At 40.2% G+C, this 19,998-nt stretch overlaps 1 protein-coding gene across 10 annotated transcripts in view; it reads left to right on the forward strand.

Moving 5' to 3' along the window:
- Positions 1-19,998, forward strand: part of RBMS1 (RNA binding motif single stranded interacting protein 1) — a 225,774-nt gene that overhangs the window by 66,107 nt on the left and 139,669 nt on the right. The gene's annotated exons all lie outside the window — the stretch shown is intronic.

Genomic DNA, 19,998 nt, shown 5'->3' on the forward strand with positions numbered 1-19,998 from the left:
ACCTCTTTTTAGTCCGACATGTATAACCAAGTATGTGTCTCCTGTGGTCTCGATTACATCCGGTGTTTTTAGCTGGCAGCATTTCCTCTGGTGAGGCCCTGCTTTATTTGCCAGGCTCTATTTCTGTGAATATAAAGAGAGAAAAACAAGTTGTATTAGACAATGGAATTTAAGAAAAAAATTGTTAGTATAACACTGATTTTTTTGAAACCAAAAAACGAGACACTAAATTTGTTATAAACAAACTGGGGATTTGGTTATTAAAATATAGAGGCTACAAAAGTACATGGAAAGTCTTACAACCATCTTTTAACCATGCTGCATGTTTTCTTTTGAATATTTCTAAAAACCTGTTTTAGCTAACTGAGACCAAAGATTCCTCTCCTGTTTAGTTGCTCAGATTTGAATAATGAAAGTGAATTTGCAACTCTTAAGTGGTGTTTTCTTTCATTTTTCAATCCAGTTCTCATAGAAATGTTTTTGGAACAGTGGTCTGTGCTAACAGCTGTATTCAATCTTGACTAAAAGTCACTTCCTGAAGAGAATGAAATTCAACTTAGCGTGCACACTTGCCTGGAACGTAACTCTGTAGGGCAAGTGTACTATGTGATTATGAAACTGGATACCGGCACCCTGCAGAGGTGATTTCTTGTAAATAGCACCCAATAGAAACCACTAATCAGTGTCAGTATTTTCAACTGATGATTTAATAATCTAAAAACATGGCTTATTCATACACACAACTATCTTAATTTTTAAGAATTTTACTCTGTTATTTTGAGAATATGATTTCCTTTGGAGTTATATTTATATGGGAGATTTATATGTAATCTACAGTACATATATCTATATCTATGTGTATATACTCAAATATAGTTAAATGGATAGATAGAGATATACATAAATATATATTTATGTCCAATTCAAAATTTTTAAATTGTTATACCTGAACTTCAGGCAAAATTTATTTTTGATTCAGTTTTATTCATTCATTTATTGTAGTGAGCCTAATCTATATATATATATAAAAGGCTAATATGCAAAGTGTCCACTTGGGAGTTCGACTGGGAGATGGGGAGTTCAATCACTCACTATGATATGTGTTGATGACCAGGGGGCGGTGCGGAACATGGTGGAGAACCGGATTGGCCCTGATTGCTGGCCAGGCCTAGGGACCTTATCGCACCAGGCCTCTAATTTAAATATAATTTTTGTTCCTGGCTTCATAAGATAGTTGAATATATATATACTAGAGGCCCAGTGCAAGAATTCGTGTAAGGGTGGGGTCCGACTGGCCCACCCCATTGGGGGCTCATTGGGCCCGACCGCCAGGGGGGAGGGGCCACGGGAGATTGGCTGGCTGGCCCTGCCCCCAATCAGGGTGCGGGGGTTAGGGGGGGCGACCGGAGGGGGGTGATTGGGGCCTGGATCAGGCTGGTTGGCTGCCACAGTGCGTGTCATAGCTACCGATTGTTCCAGTCCTTCTGGTCGTTCCACCATTCCCATTGCTGGGCTTTTATTATATAGGATATATATATAAAAGCTTAATATGCAAATTGTCCCCTCAACCAGAAGTTCATCTGGGAGTTCGACCAGGGGGTGGGGCCTGCCAGCCAACAGCGGGAAGGGAAGTCCCAGATGGCAGCCACTAGGGACCCTACCTGTGCACGAATTTAGTGCACTGGGCCTCTAGTATATATATGAGAGGTACAGTTTTAGCTATTTAATATCTGTTTTCAAAATATCTTTGAGGTAGGTATTACTGACTTTTACTCTTTTAAAAATGGTACTTCTTTATTTTAAGGAAAGAAAATGCTATATCAATATAACTTGGATATTGTTAAACCTTAATGGAATCATGCTTGAGATGATCCAGTTTTTTAATGAATCCTTTGTTTTTTTAATGGCTCACTCCTTTACTAGGTGTACCAGTTAATATTGAGGATTTTGTAATCAAATAAAACACGCTAATTTCAAGAGAAACATCAAAAGTGCTTTATTCAAAGTAATGTCCATTGCTAGCTACACGTTTCCCAGTCTTTCAGGTAATTTGTGGATAGCGTCCCAATAGAACTTTTCTTGTTTTGAGGCAAACCATTCAATTTTCTACTTCTTTGTACGTTTTGAAGTGCTGCTCAGAAAGTGCATGTGCCGTCAATCGGAACAAGTAGTAATCTGAAGGAGCAAGGTCTGGTGAATACAGTGGGTGGGTTAATACTTCCCAGGCAAGATATTTTAATGTGTCTTTAACTGGTTTTGAAGTGTGTGATGGTGCGTTATCATGAAGCAAAATTACTTTGCCGTGTCTTCTGGCCCATTTTACGATCAAAGCGTGGTTCAAATTGATTATTTGTTGTCGGTAGTGATCAGTATTAACGTTTTCACCTGGTTTTAGAAGCTCATAATACACCACACCTTCCTGATCCCACCAAACGCAGAGCATTGTCTTCTTTCCGAAGCGATTTGGCCTTGCAATGGATGTTGATGGTTGACCTGGATCAACCCATGATTTCGTGCATTTGGGATTCTCAAAATAAATCCACTTTTCATCGCCAGTCACAATTCTATGCAAAAAAGACTTCCTTTTGTGCCATTGAAGCAACATTTTACTGATGACTTTTCGGTTTTCCATTTGTCTTTCGTTCAGTTGAGGTGGCATCCATTTTCCTTACTTTAAAATCTTTCCCATTCCTTGTAAATGATCAGAAATTGTTTGCTGAGCAATGTTTAATCTTTCTGCAAGTTGTTTTTGAGTTTGACACGCATCTTCATCCAATAATGCTTGTAATTGTTGATCTTCAAACTTTTTTGGTTGACCTGGATGTTCTTTGTCCTTCACATTGAAATCATCACTTTTAAAGCGTTTAAACCAGCGTTCACAAGTATCTTGAGATGGATCATGTTCACCATAAGCTTCCCGAAATATACAATAATTTTTTCTTCAAAATAAAGTAATGAATTAAAACTTCCTGCAAATGCTCCTTTTTTTGGCACGAAATTCGACATTTTTAAGCGTAAAAATATCTATGATGTTAACACCTTTTGCAAATTTGACATACGAAGTTTTGAAGCTTGCTGTCAATACAACAAAATAGCATACATATCAAATCGCATATATATCAACATATATGTAACTCCATCTATTGAAAAAATCCACATTCTTAACTGGTACACCTGATATTGTCTAAACAATGAATGCAGAATTTTCAATCAAGGGTATAAAATTGAAATAGGAAAGTCTAACACATTAACCAGAATTAATAAACATACATAGAAATCCCAACCTTCTCAATCTGTAGGAACCAAAACCATTGTCAGCATTACTTAGGTAACAGAAAGGGAGGTAGGCTGATTTTCATTCCTTAAACAAATCACTAAGGGTCTTGCAGACCCTTGTTCATAATGTCTTCGTGCATTGTTTTCCTCTTGACATGCTCTCCTTCCTCTAGTGAGATACTAATTAAAGAGAAGCCACTGTGACCCTGGGTTGTTTAGAGGTCACCAGGAATGAGGCAGTGGCACCAATCTGGATAGGAAGGGCTCATTCCTAAATATAACACAACCCTTGAGACCACCTTACCAAATATCTGTTGGTTTCTAATAGCAGAAAAGTGCCTCCTTTCATTTAAATCATGCACACTTAAAACCAAAACAGAATCCCTAAGACTTAAACATTGCATCTTATATATACTTTTTAGGAGAATTTGCAAAAAAATAACATTATCTCTTATATATCAAATGATAGTCTATTTTAGAGACATTGACATATATCAACATTAAAGATATTTTAAATTTGATGAAGAAGAGTCTAATTTGTACATTGGGGTTTTTTTTGTGTGTGTTTGTTTTGTTTTTTTTTTTGCAGGGGGGCAGGGGGAGCCCATATATTATCATTCCTTTTAAAGAATTTGAGACAGGTCAGATTGTACATGAGAAACTTGTGGTTCTTTTTGGATATTAGGCAACACTTTAATTGGGATGATAAGAAAGATGAATGTAGTACCTGCTGATCATTTTATGCAATTAGGGTGATTTTGTTAATAATAAATGATTTGAAAGACATAATTTAGTAACTTGTCTTAAATAAGCAGGTGGTGCTATCTGACATAAAATTATTTTCCTCTTGTAAAGACTTGATGTTGCCAAGTGCTAACTTCCAAGAGTAGTTTCTGATAGAACTGTGTTAGTATTTGTTTAGCAAGATGCTTTTGATTGCAAGTAATATTGACACACTACTCTTTGTGTTAAGTCATGAGTGTGGGATTGTTCAAAGAATATATAAGGGCATCAGAAACTCAGCTATGAGACCAGACCTCAGGGAACCCAGGAAAGCTGCCTTTCCAGGCCTCAGGATTGGCAGGAACCATAGTGGCCGTGGGCCTCATGGAGACTAACTGGATGATTGTTCTCAGTTCAAGGCGCAAATTCAAGATCTGTAATTTTGAATTTTGCCTCTTGAATTTCCTCCATTTCTATCACCCAGTTGCTCTTTGTTGAGCAGATTTCTGAGTCCGGCTACTTTGCTTTTTGCTATCTGCTGGTATCTCCATTCCTCCACTCCTGTGAGTCTCATAATTGTTAAAAATCCCTGCCCTGTGAGTCACTATTACAAGTGATGATTCCTCTCTCATTGTTTCTGTTTCCTCCCAACTCCAGCTTAGTCACAGCCCCTTAGAGACCTCATGGCCTCCCTATCTATGCACAGCACTCAACAGTTTGACTATAGTATGCTCCTTGTAAATATTGGTTGAATGAATAGATGAGGAACATTGTTAGGGAATTTTAAAAGTAAGTTATCTTCTCTTTGAATCAAACTTTAAAAGAGCTAATAAGATATACAATAACTAAAAGACAGCTGTAACAGAAAATATATTTGAAAATGTTAAGGGACCTGATTACCTCTTTTTGGGTTAGAAAGAATTCCCTGTAATAACAGTAAGAAATTATTTGCTTACATAGGCATTGAAGTATATATATTTAAAATTGAGAGTCTGGACTATTCCATTAAAAGATAGAACTGCCTTTAAATCCTCCCACTTCATGCTGCCCCATTTAAGCAGCTATAGGTACTATCAGGGATGAAGATAATTTAACTTGAGGTGCCAAGAAGTGAAGTAGTCATTCTCTTAACCATATTGTACCCAGGAACCAAGATTAAGATCTTTAATATGGGTCTGAAGACTACTCTTTTTTTTTTGGCTGTCATATCTTAATTACATGTCTGTGAATAGATTATCAATTTCTGATTATCTTTATTTATTTATTTATTTTTTATTTCAGAGAGGAAGGGAGAGGTAGAGAGAGATAGAAATGTCAATGATGAGAGAGAATCATTGATTGGCTGCCTCCTGCACGCCCCCAATGGGGATCGAGCCCACAACCCTACATATGCCCTGACTGGGAATTGAACCATGACCTCCTGGTTCATAGGTCGATGCTCAACCACTGAGCCATGCTGGCTGGGCCAGTTTCTGATTATCTTAAGACAACTATTCCTTCTATGTTCATTTTTTAAATTCCCTACTGCTCATCTTTAGCTTTTGGATTTTTGGTTGCTCAGGGAATAAAATAAACACTAGGAAAGATTTCTCAATTCTTCATTCCTTTCCTAGCTTTTTGGTGTGTGTGTGTGTGTGTTTTAACACAAAGATGTTTTGAAGTTCATTCTGTAAAATCTTTCCTAGATTCTGCCATGTCTATAATAGTTAATGAACATACTAGAAGCCCAGTGCACAAATTTGTGATGGGTGGGATACGGCTGGCCTGCCCTGATAGGGGCCCAATCAGGGCAAGGCCTGCTGAGGGGAGGGGCTGCGGGCGATTGGCTGGTGGGCCCCGCCCCTGATTGGGGTTGGGGGGCCAATTGAGGGTGGGGCTTGCCATGGGGAGGGGCCATGGGTGGTTGGCCAGCCAGCCCTGCCCCTGATCAGGGTGGGGGTCCGATGTGGGGTGGAGCCAGGCAGGGGGAGGAGCTGCAGGAGGTTGATGGGCCAGCACCACCCCCTATTAGGGTGCAGGGGTGATCAGGGGCGGGGTTGGCCAGGGGGAGGGGCTGCAGGCCTATCAGGGTGGTGGGGGCCCATAAGGGGTAGGGCTGGCTTGGGGGAGGTGCTGCTAGAGGTTGGCCAGCCAGCCCTTCCCCCAATTGGGGTGGGGTTGCAATCAGGGGCAGGGCAGCCGGGGGGGGGGCGGGGGGAAGGGCTGCAAACCTATCATGGTCCAGCAGGCTGATCAGGGGTGGGGCTGGCCAGGGGCGGGGGGTGTTTGGCTGGCTGGCCCTGCCCTTGATGGGGTGGGAGAGTCCAATCAGGGGTGGGTCGACAGGGTGGGGAGGGGCCACAGGAGGTTGGCCTGGCCCTACCCACTGATGGGGCGTTTCGCTGGCTGGCCACAGTGGGCGTCATAGTGACCTATTTTTATGGTCCTTATAGCGTTATGGTCACTGGCTTTTTATATATATTATATATAGATGGTAAACATAATTAGACCCAAATGTGCATTAATATTTTTCTTTTAAAAATTTTTCAACTAAAAATTGGGTTGAAGAAGAACCTGAAAAGCAGTTTAAAGTCAGCTGCAGAGCTTTCCCTCCTGAAGCATGAATGTCCAATATTCATTTTCCTTTTACAGCATGACTGTCCCCAGTTAATGGGCTTTTATTCCTTTTATTCCTCCTGCACGTTGGAAATAATCAGCATTCCCAAATGCATTAGAGAGTATTTTCCCTCATTAGAGAAAAAGTGCTTCTCAGATTCTGAATACCTTCTGTGTGAAAACAAAACAAAATAGTAAGAATGCTACATGAGCATGAGGATAATTTTCTCTTAGGTTTTATGAAAATTGCAAATTTTTTCTTAGTCTCCTAAGTCAATAAATTTAAAATAAATTTTTGCTTATAGAGTTGAGACTGTATGCCCAAAAGTGAGCTAGAACTCTAGCTCTTAACAGGCTTAGATGCCAATGAAACACACAGATAAGTGTAAGCAAAGCACACTACAAGTTGCCATAGTAGGCAAAATATAGATTTCACTGGTGGCATCAGGGAGGGAGGGAAGGAGGGAGAGAGAGAGAGCAGTGAATGCTAACCAGGGGAAATGGAGGCTCAAGGAAGTTTGAACCATGAGTGTGGATCCCTACAGAGAAAAGCCAAGGTTGGTTCTCTAGATGTGGACCTCTTTGTTCTGGGTGATGACTAAAGTGCTAGCTGTGGGTGAACTCATATATGGAAAAGGGGACAAAGGAGGTCAACCAAAAGAGTAGACATATTGGGATCTCATGAAGGTGAGTTACAGAACTGAGTCATGTTGGATGGATGCTAGCTGAGAGGCAGTTGGGGGTGAGTGGTAGGGGCCAAAGCCAGATGAGAATGGTCTGAACTAGAAAGGCAAGTGAAGACATACAAACTCCCACTGATAAGTGGTCTTTTCAAAACTCTGACAATGAAAGACAGAAGGCATAAAATAGCTTAAGATTCAAAGAAGCATTTCATATTGTTAGAACTGAAAAGACTTGAGTAAGTTGGTTTAAAGGGGAAAGAAATGCCATTGTATCTGTTGTTCTAATTTCCCAAAGGAAAATGTATTTGTATATTTTAAAGTAAAAAATGTTACGTAAATAAGAAGAAATAAATAAAAGAGGGAGGGAGGGAGGGAGGAAGAGAGAGGGAGAAGGAGAGTGAAAAGGAGAGGGAGAGAGGGAGAGAGGGAGAGAGGGAGAGAGGGAGAGAGGGAGAGAGGGAGAGAGAGAGATTGGGTTGGAAAGACAGGTGAGGGTGATAGGGAGAGGAAGTAACAGGGAAATTCATTTGAAATCAAGGATACAAATAGAAACTTACATCTTGAAAAGAACTGGGAAATATTTCTACTACTAAGTAGAGAAGAAGACCAAGGAAAACCAACCCCCCCCCCCACACACACACACACACATATACATACAGACACATATTTGAGTCTTCATGCAAATAATGTCAAATGATGTCTGCCATGTTATTTGACAGTGAAGAGTGAGATTGAGAGTTTGAGGGGAAAAATAAAAGGTTTGGAATTAATTCTATGTGGGATGGGGTAGGGAGCCCCTTGGAAATGAGTAAAACGAATGCTCGGCTTAAGTAACTTTATGTGAAGCCAACGATCATTGTTATGATTTGCAGTTGTCAGCAACTCAGGAGGAGGAATAGGAAAACCTGGTGGTTAAAAGTGCTCATCTGAGCCCTGGCCGGTGTGCCTCAGTTAGTCGGGCATCCTATGCACCAAAAGGTCGTTCTTTGAATTCCAGGTCCGGGCTCATGCCAGGATTTTGGGCTTGATCCCCAATAGGGGGCATGCAAGAAGCAGCCAATCAATACATCGATGGAATTTCCTCCTTACAGACTTTCCAACTAAGTCCCATGCTTCCCTACACTCTCTCTCCCTTTTCCTCCCTCTCTCTCAAAAAAAAAAAAAAAAAAAATCAATTTTAAAAAAGCCTTTTTTTCTTCTTTTTAAAGTGCTCATCTGAAAGAATGAAAGGAATATGGGTACTAGAAATATGGTGTGGCCTGATTTGGGGATTTAAATTGGTTGGAAATAAGTGAAATGTGTGGAGGTGTTGTCTTGGTGATTGTGGCGACCTGACAGAACAGAGGAGTGGACTTATAAAGAGAATGAAGGGACACTGAAATTTCCACATCTGCAATGGGAAGAATAATGGTAGTATGAAGATTAATGAGACAATGCCTGTAAAATACTTACCACAATACCTGACACATATTACACACTCAGCTGTTATTTAATACTATTATTATTAACTAGGGGACCAGTGCATTAATTCGTGCACCTTGAAAGGGACCATGGGCTGCGAGGCTGGGGTGGGCACAGGGAGAGGTCTTGACCCATCCTCTGTGCCCCCAACCAGCCCCTCCCACTGTGGCCCCCATCCCTTGTATGCCAGTGCCACCGCTCACACACGCTGACGGCGCCGGCCCCGCTTGCTCCCACTGACAGCATGGAGCGATTGGGGCTGGCGCCAGCAGCAGGTGGAAGCGGCGGCTGCTGCCCTGAGCGTCCCTCAGGAGCAGGAGGAGGTGGAGAAGCCCTCAGGGGTGATTGGGGCCAGCAGCCACCACTACCACCGACTGTGCCGAGCAATCGGGGCCGGCTCCAGGCGCCAGCAGTAGGTGCAAGCAGCAGCTGCTGCCCTGATCACCTCTCAGGGGCAGGAGGAGGTGGAGAAGCCCTGAGGGGTGATCAGGGCCAGCAGCCACCGCTATCACCTGCTGATGGCGCTGAGCGATTGGGACCAGTGCCAGGCGCCGACAGTGGCTGTGAGCGGGGCTGGTGCTGGCAGCAGGTGCGAGCGCCTGGTGGGACTGTGGCACATGGGAGCAAAGAATTTTCAGTAACCACCAGAGGCTCACCCCAGTGATAGCAACTGGTGCCCTGCCTTGGTCTGGCACCCCTGCTCACCTGCTCAACCATCCCACTGCGGCTGACGCCCGCCATGTTCCGTGCATGTCCCCTGGTGGTCAGTGCACATCATAGCAACTGGTTGTTTGGTTTGGTTGTTCCTCAGTTCGGTCTATTTGCATATTAGCTTTTTATTATATAGGATAATAAGAGTGCAGAAGAGATCGAAAGATGGGAATTTCAGGACTTGATGGCGTGCAATGATGTTAGTCATTGAAGCAAAGTGGATATGCTGGTTTTCTTGAAGTGGAGTTTAAGGACCTGTAAGGTTGGGGTTTTAGATCAAATTATATCACTTAGGAAAAACTCTTAGCCATGTGCTAAATTATGTGAAGAAGTTTGCTTAATAAATTGGTTATTTAATTAATATCTCAAAGTCAAACATTGTTTTACTTTTAGGAAGTAATATCTGTTTGAATAGGATTTGCATGCATTTCAAAGATATTATTCATTCATTCATTCATTCATTCATTCATCCATTCACTTGAACCAGTATTTGGATGCCTAATGTGTACCAGGCTGTGAGGTAGGGACTCGGGTCCTGTTAATGGCTTGATGTGTTAATAATTTTCTATAAAATAGTTTTCCATGTGAAATCAATTACAATATTATTTTATAGCAAAAGAAAACATGACACCTAAATGAAATTCATATATAATGTTAAAGCTTCAGTTTGACCAACCCATTGTTGATTAATAAATTGACCAGTTTGTTTCACTTTTTCATATCAGCTTTATCTTCACACCAGCAGTGAGATGACTAAAAGGGAAGTTACATAAGGAAGAAGGTGGAAATGCAAGGGAACTAGTCATTCCTGAACACATAAGAAGTAGCAGGTACTACCATCTGCTAATAGTCACTGCTTCAAGTGCGAACCATTGCTTTCTACAGTGGGGTCATCTTACCTGCTAAGTTACTGCTTTTGATTCACTTTGTAGTTTCATATCAGATTTAAGGATTCTGATAGCCAGTTTAGATATTTGTCTTTTTATCTGATATATCTGATTGTTGTAAAAATTACTTTTCCTGTCTGAAGCCTTAGGAAGACTGAGAACTGGCACTCCAGTGCCTGCCAAAAGATGGAAATCTGTAAGACTGATAGGCTGGAATTGGTGCTATGTGCCAGAGTGACAATGGTGACTGATCTTTTGAGTATATGTATGTATGTATTGCATGTGTATGTGTGACTGAAACTCACTAAAAAAAATAACAGTCTAGGATGAATGTTATCAAATTATGCTTGCAACGGACAACTTTAAAGCAGCAATATCAAGAAGTGTGGAGTAAAGTCTGATAAATATCTACAGATTTCTATTCATCTCCCTTTAACCTTTCTTATTATCTGAATGCATTGTATATCTAAAACACTGTGGGTGTAACTTGATGTGATTGTATGAGGGAGGATGGATGTGTAGGAAAGCAGACAGCCCAACTTGTTCCTTTGCAAGGGGTACCTTGCAAACTAGTGAGTTTAGGGTAAAGTTCTCATGCTAACTCGAAGAGACTGTGCCCACTAGTTGTAAGACACTGTCTGATCTCCTTGGAAAAATTGAGTGTGTGAGGCATTTACTTGTAACCACTTAGTAGCTCTTTGTTCTTTAGGAGGTTAAAAATGAGTGCTTGAAAAAAATATATTTCTCAAGCGGAGGCTATGAGTAAGAAAAACATGTGGGTGTGTTTGCATGCATGTTTCATGCACCTATATACCATACTGCACAGATTCTAAGACTTACCTTTTCCTCATTTCAACATATCTGAGATCAGGCTGCATCTTATGATTTATGATGCCTTATAATTACTGTTGTCCATTTTTTAAAATATTAATATCTCAGTAATTGTCAAGTATCTTATAATCAGTAGCATCTTTGAGTGCATGGCGTACAGTTCATATCCAAATATTTATAGAAGTCTGATTTCAGAAAGATGAATAGGACAATTCCCTTTTCCCTAAAAAGTAAAGCAAGAAGATTTATTCCAACAGCAATAGTTGAGGTTAAAGAAGCCATTCGGTCATGGAACCCCATTTCCTTAATAAGTTGCATACAGATACAAAATGCAACATTCATTACAGCCCTTCTTATGATCCCAAGTGATATAAAGATTAGGATTCAAATTCACTATGTTTAATATAATCTGTAAAGTATACTTTCTAAAATTTGATGACTCCATAGCTTACATTCAGCTCTTTCTAGCTTCAGATAAAATCATTGCTTTGAAAAGAGGGTGAAGATTATCATTTTTGCCATTTGTTGTATGTGTGTGAATATGAAAACTAGCTTCCCTCATCCATTCATGCCTCCAACAAAACTACTATGTAGAACAATAGGTTAAATAACTCATTAGGGATTTAAAGACGGTTTAAATAATCTTTATAAGCTTATTAAGCTTCAAAATAAGACTCCACCCTCATTTTTATGGGTGCAGCAGTATAGAAGCACCCTTCAATTACAGAAGACACAGACTGTTGTCCTGGGGTAGAAGAACTGTGATGATAGGTTCAGATTTAGAGGCTGTTTAACAGAGAACTTTCTAGGGATATGGCTAGATATGGATAGATGGAATGGATTTATGATTGGTCACAGTGTCCATGGAGAGACAGTGGCATTCATTCCATTATTGTAGGAATCATTGACCTACGACAAGTTGTTTAACCTACCTGAGGCTATCGCACCTGTTCAAAAAAAAGTGGAGAATGCCTGCCCCGCTTCCTTCTCTGAGACTTAAATGAGATCATGTGTAATAAAGCCTTTTGTACATTATAACATTTTAGACATTCATTCTGCTTCTATGCATTAATATACATACACACAAAATATTTAAAACACATGTATTTTCTTACTAGGTCTCTCTCTCATAGATATTTTCTGAAAATAGCTTCAGAAGTTATCTACTTCTTCCTCTTGGCGCCTTTTCCAACTATAAACAGTGTGACAGGATTTTAATGCTTAATAATCCTTTGGTTGAAACATCATCACACTTGTGACTGGGAGGGGAAGGAGGGTGATTTTGGGAGGATCTGTGCAAAGTATTGTCAGCATTCTGGGAGTGTTCTCTATAGTTTGGAATTAGGAATTGCTGATGTCATGATCAGTCATATTGTCAGGACAACATCAGAATTTCCTCATTCGCCTTCTCTTCGCTTGGGGAGTATCAATTTGCCACAGGTCTGTCATCAGTTGGCCCCATGTGTTAAGTTTATTAAATAACCCAGAACTAGTCATTCTTAAAGACACCTAGTGCCAGGGCCAGCCTGACAGGTTGAACCAGGCTGAGGTAGGGAGGTGGGAATTGAGAAAAGAAAGACAGACAGGAGAGCGGGATCGGGAGGACTACAGGTCATCGAGAGACTGCAGCAAGTTTATTAACTGCGTAATGCCTTTTATACACAAAACACTGAATAGGAGGTCTATCAAGAGGAATGTATTCTTTGTTCCTCTTAATCTCTAAGGGAGAGACAGAGCAGAAGGACAAATTCTCAGTACAGCAAATCTCAGTAAATAGTTACAGACTTCTTGGTAAGCTATGAAAGGTTGCTCTCATTCTACTGATAACCGCTATCCAAACAAGCCTGGGAAAACTGTGTGGGTAGCGGACAGCCTTGCTAGTCCCTTCAGGTGCAAGGACCTTGTCAGCTTACACCTGGTCTCCAACAACCTAGGGTGGGGAATTTTTGTAAGCTCCTTATGTAGCCCATTTTAGAACTCTTAACTAAATATTCTAATGTTGAAAAGTTTGCCTTCACACATATTCAACTGAATAGAAATTCATTTCTGATTCTATATTTTCATATTTTAACTTTGATATTATAATTCAGTGGAGAAGGAAAAGCTTTTAAGCATCCCACTTAAAGGATATTATTAATTATTATATTACCCTCCTCTTCAGGTGAAATAGACCTAATTTAATGATAAGTGTGACAACTGAAGAGAAAGGGAACCTTCTTTGTCTTCTCGTTCTCCTTCTCCTTTGCATTAAAACCTAACCTGCGCTAAGGATCCAGGTTTTGAATAGAGTAGACAATGCTTTATGTCCCCCAGACATTTGGGAATGACTTAGATAACTTTTCGTCATTCTTAACTTTTATGATGGTTTTGTTTGTCTCAGGTACAGTTATTCACCCTGTACTGTCGAAGTAATCATTCCAGTAGTTGTTTTTACTCATGGCAAGGAGATAGTCATTATATGTTTGAATTTTGCTTTTCATGTTTAGATTTTTTTTGTTCTAATTTTCCACAAATTCCATTGCTTTCCTAACTATTCTTTCTCTTCCCAGGTCATATAGCAAGAGGTAGATGTGATTAGCTATTTCCACAGCACATCAGCCCCTACCTTCCTCACCTCAGTTCTTATTCCTTACCCATAGTTTGCTCACACCCAGTAGATGATTTTGTTACTCCTGTCTCTTTAGGTAAGCTGCACTTTCAAAAATCACCTAATAATATCTTTTTCTGTACTCTGTAAATTTTTACTGTAATTCATGGAAAACTTGTTGAATTATCGTTATATACTCTGAAAGTCAGCACTTATTTTCTTATAGGCTTGCTACAGAAATGGAGAATAACAGCTCCAATACTAGATTTGCACATAGAATATAGAGAATTGAAGCGCCCATCCCTGGTTGATTCTCCTTTATTCTCTTATAGAATTTGATCTACAGATACAAATTTAGTGTTATATAAACCAAACCAAAACATCTTGAATTTTTAATTCATATAGCCTCTCCCCCAATTCTTTTTAATTTTTTTAAAATATATTTTTATTGATTTTAGAGAGGAAGGGAGAGGGAGAAAGAGAAACATCAATGATGAGAGAGAATCATTGATCGGTTGCTTCCTGTACGCCCCACACGGGGGATCGAGCCCACAACCCGGGCATTGACCAGAATTGAACCCCAGACCCTTCAGTCCACAGGCCAACGCTCTATCCACTGAGCAGAATCGGCCAGGGCTGTTTTATTTTTTTAAAGAATAAAAACCCATGCACCTGTTTTTATATAAAAACAGAAAAATAAATTGAACTTACAGAGTCCCCCCTTATGCCAGGAATTTGAGAAAGCATTGAATTTTATTAACTGTTCTGCAGGAGTAAAATTTACGAGCAGATTATATCCAAAAAAATTTGATTGTAAATTATTTGCTTCAAATTTGGAGGATGTTTTGCCATAGGAAGAAATGTCCTAAATGGTGATTAGGATTTTAATTAACCTATAAGCATGGGTCAAATAATGAAGCTGATTACTAATATGGTCTCCCATTATTTTTGAGGGAAAATATATTTTCAGTTCCAGTTCAAGATTCAGGAAATATCTTTCACCTGTCACCATCCTGGCTTCTAGAAGATTATCTTTCTGCCTCTCTCCCAACTCCATCCCACCAATGATCCCAGAAAATGAAACTGGTTGCAAGAGAGAGGTTACACCTTAACAACAATCAGTTAAATGAGATTAGGAGCTAATTTGGGCCAGAATATATATTTGTACTATTATTATACATCCTTATATTGGAGAATTTGCCTTCATATTCAACTGAATGGAAATTATATATAAGTCCATATCCTTAAGTGACTTGCCCAAGGTCAGATAGATTGTAATGCACACCTGGGGTTGGGCTCTTAAGTTTTCCCCTATGGGTGGGATTTGGACTTGATCTATGAGTAATAATAATAATAACTATTATAAGTATTATTAGAGGGAGGAGACTTTGGAGTTAGAGAGACCTGAGTTCAAATTTCAGCTTCATTATGTATTGGATTTATGTGGCTTTGGGAAAATTACTTAAACCTCTGAGTCTCAGTTTTCTCTTCAGTAAAATGAGATAACCATTCTTTTCTCTCTTTATTGTGTGTGGGTGTGTGTGTGAGAGAGAGAGACAGAGAGAGAGAGAGAGAGAGAGAGAGAGAGAGAGAGAGAGAGAGAGAGAGAGAGAGGCTGAGAAAGTGCCTGGAATACAGTAGTTAATAAATGAGAGCTATTATGTATTAGTTCTTGCAGAGAAGCACAGTAGGGTAAAGCTCATTTCTTCTTTTTTGTTCATCAGGGTCGATTTAGGAATTACCAGAATATTGCTTCTGGTAAAAGTCATCAGTATATGTCTATGTTATGTTTTCTATATACCTTCTAGGATTATAGCTACAGAGCTATAGTTTTATTATAGTGGTTTCATTTTACAGGTGTCTAGGGAGCCTTTGAGTCTAGAATAAGAATCATAAATTTTTTAAAAAAGAAAATAGTAAATAACAAAATATTTCTGCTACTTTAGAAATAGAGTACTTTATCAACTCTGTTTTGTACTGGGAAAGAACGGAAATTTAAAACATCTCCTTTCTCTTTCCTCTCTTTTTCCTCTCTTCCTCCCCTCCGCTCCCTTACCCTCCCCTCCCCTCTCCTCTCCTCTTCTCTCTCTCTCTTGCTAGGAGCCAGAGGCCTTGTGAGCAATAGAGGCTCTAAATGTAAATGATTTTTTAGTGTGAACTGCTTACACTAACTAATACTATGTGGTGATATTTTATTCATTAAAGATTGTAACTTGAAATAATGTTGGATGAATTTTCCTCTTAATTCCTTTCTGTTCTAATGTGACCCAAATAAAAAAGGTGCCTGGAATGCAGTAGCAGTGACAGAAGGATAGAGCCTGCTGTAGGGGTGTTCTTTTGTGGGTAGAGGTGTGCCATTCTTATCTCATTGGGCATCTTCTCCGCCTCCATCTGGTTTTTTCTTCTTTCCAAGCTTAGCTTTCCCATCATACTTTCTTTGTAATTTCATTCAAAGGCTTCTCTCTTCTATGGGGCTCAGTAATGTGTGTGTTGGAATTGGGGGAGGGGAGTCTTCTAGCCTTTTGACTTTTCATCATCTGCTTCATTCTGGGAGTGTATCAATTAACCATGATTTCAGCAGTGGCCACCCCAAACCTACATCCTCTCTCATACTGACCCTCTATCTCAAGTTCTGTTTTTCAGGTTATCTGCACAGTGCTTCTTTCTGAATGTCCCTCAGACAAAACCTTTATACAGCTGAGCTTCCCAAGCTCGTTACATATCCTGTATCGATCTCTCCATCCTGTGGGCTCCGTAGCACAGAATTGTCTAGACCACTTGGCTGGCACTTATCACTTAATGTCGTTGCATTGTTAGTGTACAGCAACTCAGGGGCCACAGGGTTACAAGTACTCACGGGGAATTAGAGCATTATTTATAAAGCTTTTTGGAGGCACAGCATTATAGAGTTGAAGGAGCACAGGACAGCCATCTTTTAACCCTATCTAGGTCTAGATTTTAATGCTTGCCACTTACTAGCTCTATGGGGTAGGTCAGTCGGTCTTACTTAACTTCCTTTCATCTGTAAATGGAGCCTAATAACCCTTCCAACCTTCCAGGGTTGTTGTGAAAGTGAAATGAGATATGAAAGGTTTATAAATGAAAGTCCCATTTTCAAATTGTTTCTACGAAACAAGTGTCTCCTACATTCAGATTCTCAAATTCCAGTTATACAAACGCTTGCAAGTGGCAGGTCTCATCTCTACCTGATTGCAGGCTTCTGCAGGTGCTGATGGCTCCAGCCTGATTGTCCTCATTCGTCTACTCCTGCACATCCATACAGGTATGGCCCTAGTCCAACACATAACTTCATTAAAGGAAATGGGCCAAAAACAAATACAGAAGAAAAATTCAGTGCACACACAGCCTATTGAAACAGTTTACCAGATCTTTTTTTTTTTTAAAAACCTCTTAAAGTTAGGTCTGTGGTATAACAGCCTTAAAAAGCATTTTCACTTGGCTATTCAACAGTTATGGGAAAGATGGCCTCCCCCTACCTAAATTTGCTCTTTTTGCTTCTTGTCAGTTCCAGCTACACCCTTGCTTCTGCTCTTTGATGGTCAGCCAGACTTACTGAGCATCAGTTATTTACACAGTACTCCCACTGAAATCTACCAACCACCGCAGTAAAACCTGGAAAAACAATAATAACAGCTGCCAGTTATTGAGTTTAGCGCTTTTGTTGATGTATTGTGTATATACTTATGACAATCTGTGAGGAGTCTGGGGCTCAGAGAGGTTAACTAACTTGCCCAAAGCCACATGGCTACTAAGTGGGAAGCTGAAATATGGAGCTAGATCTGTTTGGCTGTTTTAATTTTGTTCCTTGGATTGCAGAGTCCAGATTCACTGAAATTATCTGAAGAAGGGGGCGGGGGGAGGTGGCTAAGTATACACATGGAGGGGCTGTTGTCAGTCTTAAGAGCCAAAGCGGCACCAGGGACTTTGGCTCCCTCCATCCTCTAATGGCCAGGAGCTCACCGCTCCTGGCATCTTTTGACTCTCTGCTTGCTGCCAGTCAGCTTCCTGTTTACTCATAGTTTCTGCTTCCTCATAACCTTGGCTTGCATATGCTTTTGGCTTTTGTGACCTCAACTCTACCCCCGGCACTCTTGCTGTTTCTGTCCCTTTCTTAACTGTTTCAGATCTTGGAGTTTTCTGAATCAAATTCCCAGGGTGAGAATCTGATTGGCTCTGCTCATTTTTTCAGTCCCAGGCATGTCATAGGTCACTGGCTTGTCTGTGGCTAGGCTGCTCTTGGGTCATATTCCCACCACTTTGTCCATCAGCTGAGTTGGGGGAGGAGGGTGATATAGGACCACCGGCAGCAAAGTCTCAGTTTCGCTTTCAGGAGGATGAGCATGTATAAGACAGATTCCAAAACACCAGTTCTTACCATAATTTGCAGTTTCTCTGGAATGTTTCCTAACATTGTTTGTCTTAAAACTGAAGCTTAATAAACTTTTCCAGATGAATCTCACCGGGATCCATCCCTGAAATTACTTACAACTATGCACTTGTGGATTATCTATAACTGATAATATAGACACACGTGGTTTCATATTCCTTTTTTCCTCTTAATATTGGAATTATTTGAACTTTTGTTACTTCATTACATTTATAATCGTTGAGGGCGGAAAACCTGCCTTCCCCTTTCTTTGTGATACTTTGCTTAGTTAAGAGTGTAGCACCTACATAAGTCGGAAGCTTTTGAACCCAGGCTGGTAGACATTGTGTGTGTGTGTGTGTGTGTGTGTGTGTGTGTGTGTTTTGTTTTGTTTTTTGTAATGTATATTTGTATTCTCTCCTATTATGTCATTCACCATTATAGAACACTACATTTTGTTGATAGATACCTTTTTTAAATCTTAAAAACAGTGCCCTTTATTCATTTAATATTCTTGGTATATTTTATTATCTAGTATTATCTTTTCATATTCTAATTTAAAATTAATCACTTGAAATTTTGTCTTATGTTGTAAAGCTATTGGAGGGTATCAAGTCAAGCCTTAGCAGCCTAGCAGCCTAGTATCCAAAGTATCATGACGTTAGAGCACAGCCATAGAAAGATTACACTGTTCTTTTGTGGTTTATGTTGTGGTTTCCTAAGAGACCAGTAATGACAACTGAATTTGTCCGTGGAATTTCCCCCAAAGATGACAGGTCTGAACTGTGGGAACCTTGGGCATTAAGTTCTCAGGAAAAGGCACCTAGAAGTTGAACACTTCTACCTAAAACTTTATATTTTATATTTGTGGTTGATAACGTGCCATAAAGGGTCCTAGTGAGAGGACACAGTAAAGGGACAGCCGAAACAACTCTAAATGCATGGAGTAGCCCTAGCCAGTTTGGCTCAGTGGATAGAATAGTCGGCCTGCGGACTGAAAGGTCCCCGGTTCGATTCCAGTCAAGGGCACATGCCAATCTCCAGTGTAGGACTTGCAGGAGGCAGCCAGTCAATGATTTTCTCTCATCATTGATGTTTCTGTCTCTCCCTTTCCCTTCCTCTCTCTGAAATCAATAAAAATATATTTTAAAAAATACATGGAGTAGTAGGAAATAGTTCTTGCTTATATATATGGAATGTTAGCTGTGCTGTGTTTATTAAAGCACTTTAAAGGATAGGTACATTTCTGTGAATTTTACCAAGTTCTTACTTGACCATTGTGTGCCTAGGACTGTGCCCAGAATAAGTTTTTTTGCACTGCTTCCTTTTCTTATGAAAGAATTGGGAATTATATGCATACCTTGTGTATATAGTTGTTTTTGATTAGGTGAGACCTGCTAGTTCTCATCATTTTTGTGGGAGAATATTAGGAGCAACTGGGAGCGTGCAGGCCACCAGCAGGATATCTAGGGTGGATATGTGTCAGTTTCTTGCTCTTGGACAATCCTTGAATGGCCACAGCTTTGCTAGAGGATTCGGTTTCCATAGGGACACTTTAATTTTTTTTTCCTGATGGCAGCCAGAAGTCGAGTGCCTTTACTTCTCAGTCAAGTTAGGATTTTTCATTATCAGGGCAGATGGCCCTTTCCAGGAAGGTGTTAGAGACCAGATTCAAGGAAGAACTCTGTGAAACTCACCGAGGTGATATTTCCCTGTGATACATTGGAAAGGGCCAACTTGAAAGTGTCATGTCTGTCCTAGTGGCCTGTCCAGAGGAGGCGGGCTCTGCCTGGGGGACTTGTTTTAGAGGCCTTCTTCATTGTAGGTTCTAGGCTTGCTTGACACACTAATACAAAG

Source organism: Plecotus auritus, assembly GCF_963455305.1.
Source record: "Plecotus auritus genome assembly, chromosome: 5".
NCBI lineage: Eukaryota > Metazoa > Chordata > Mammalia > Chiroptera > Vespertilionidae > Plecotus > Plecotus auritus.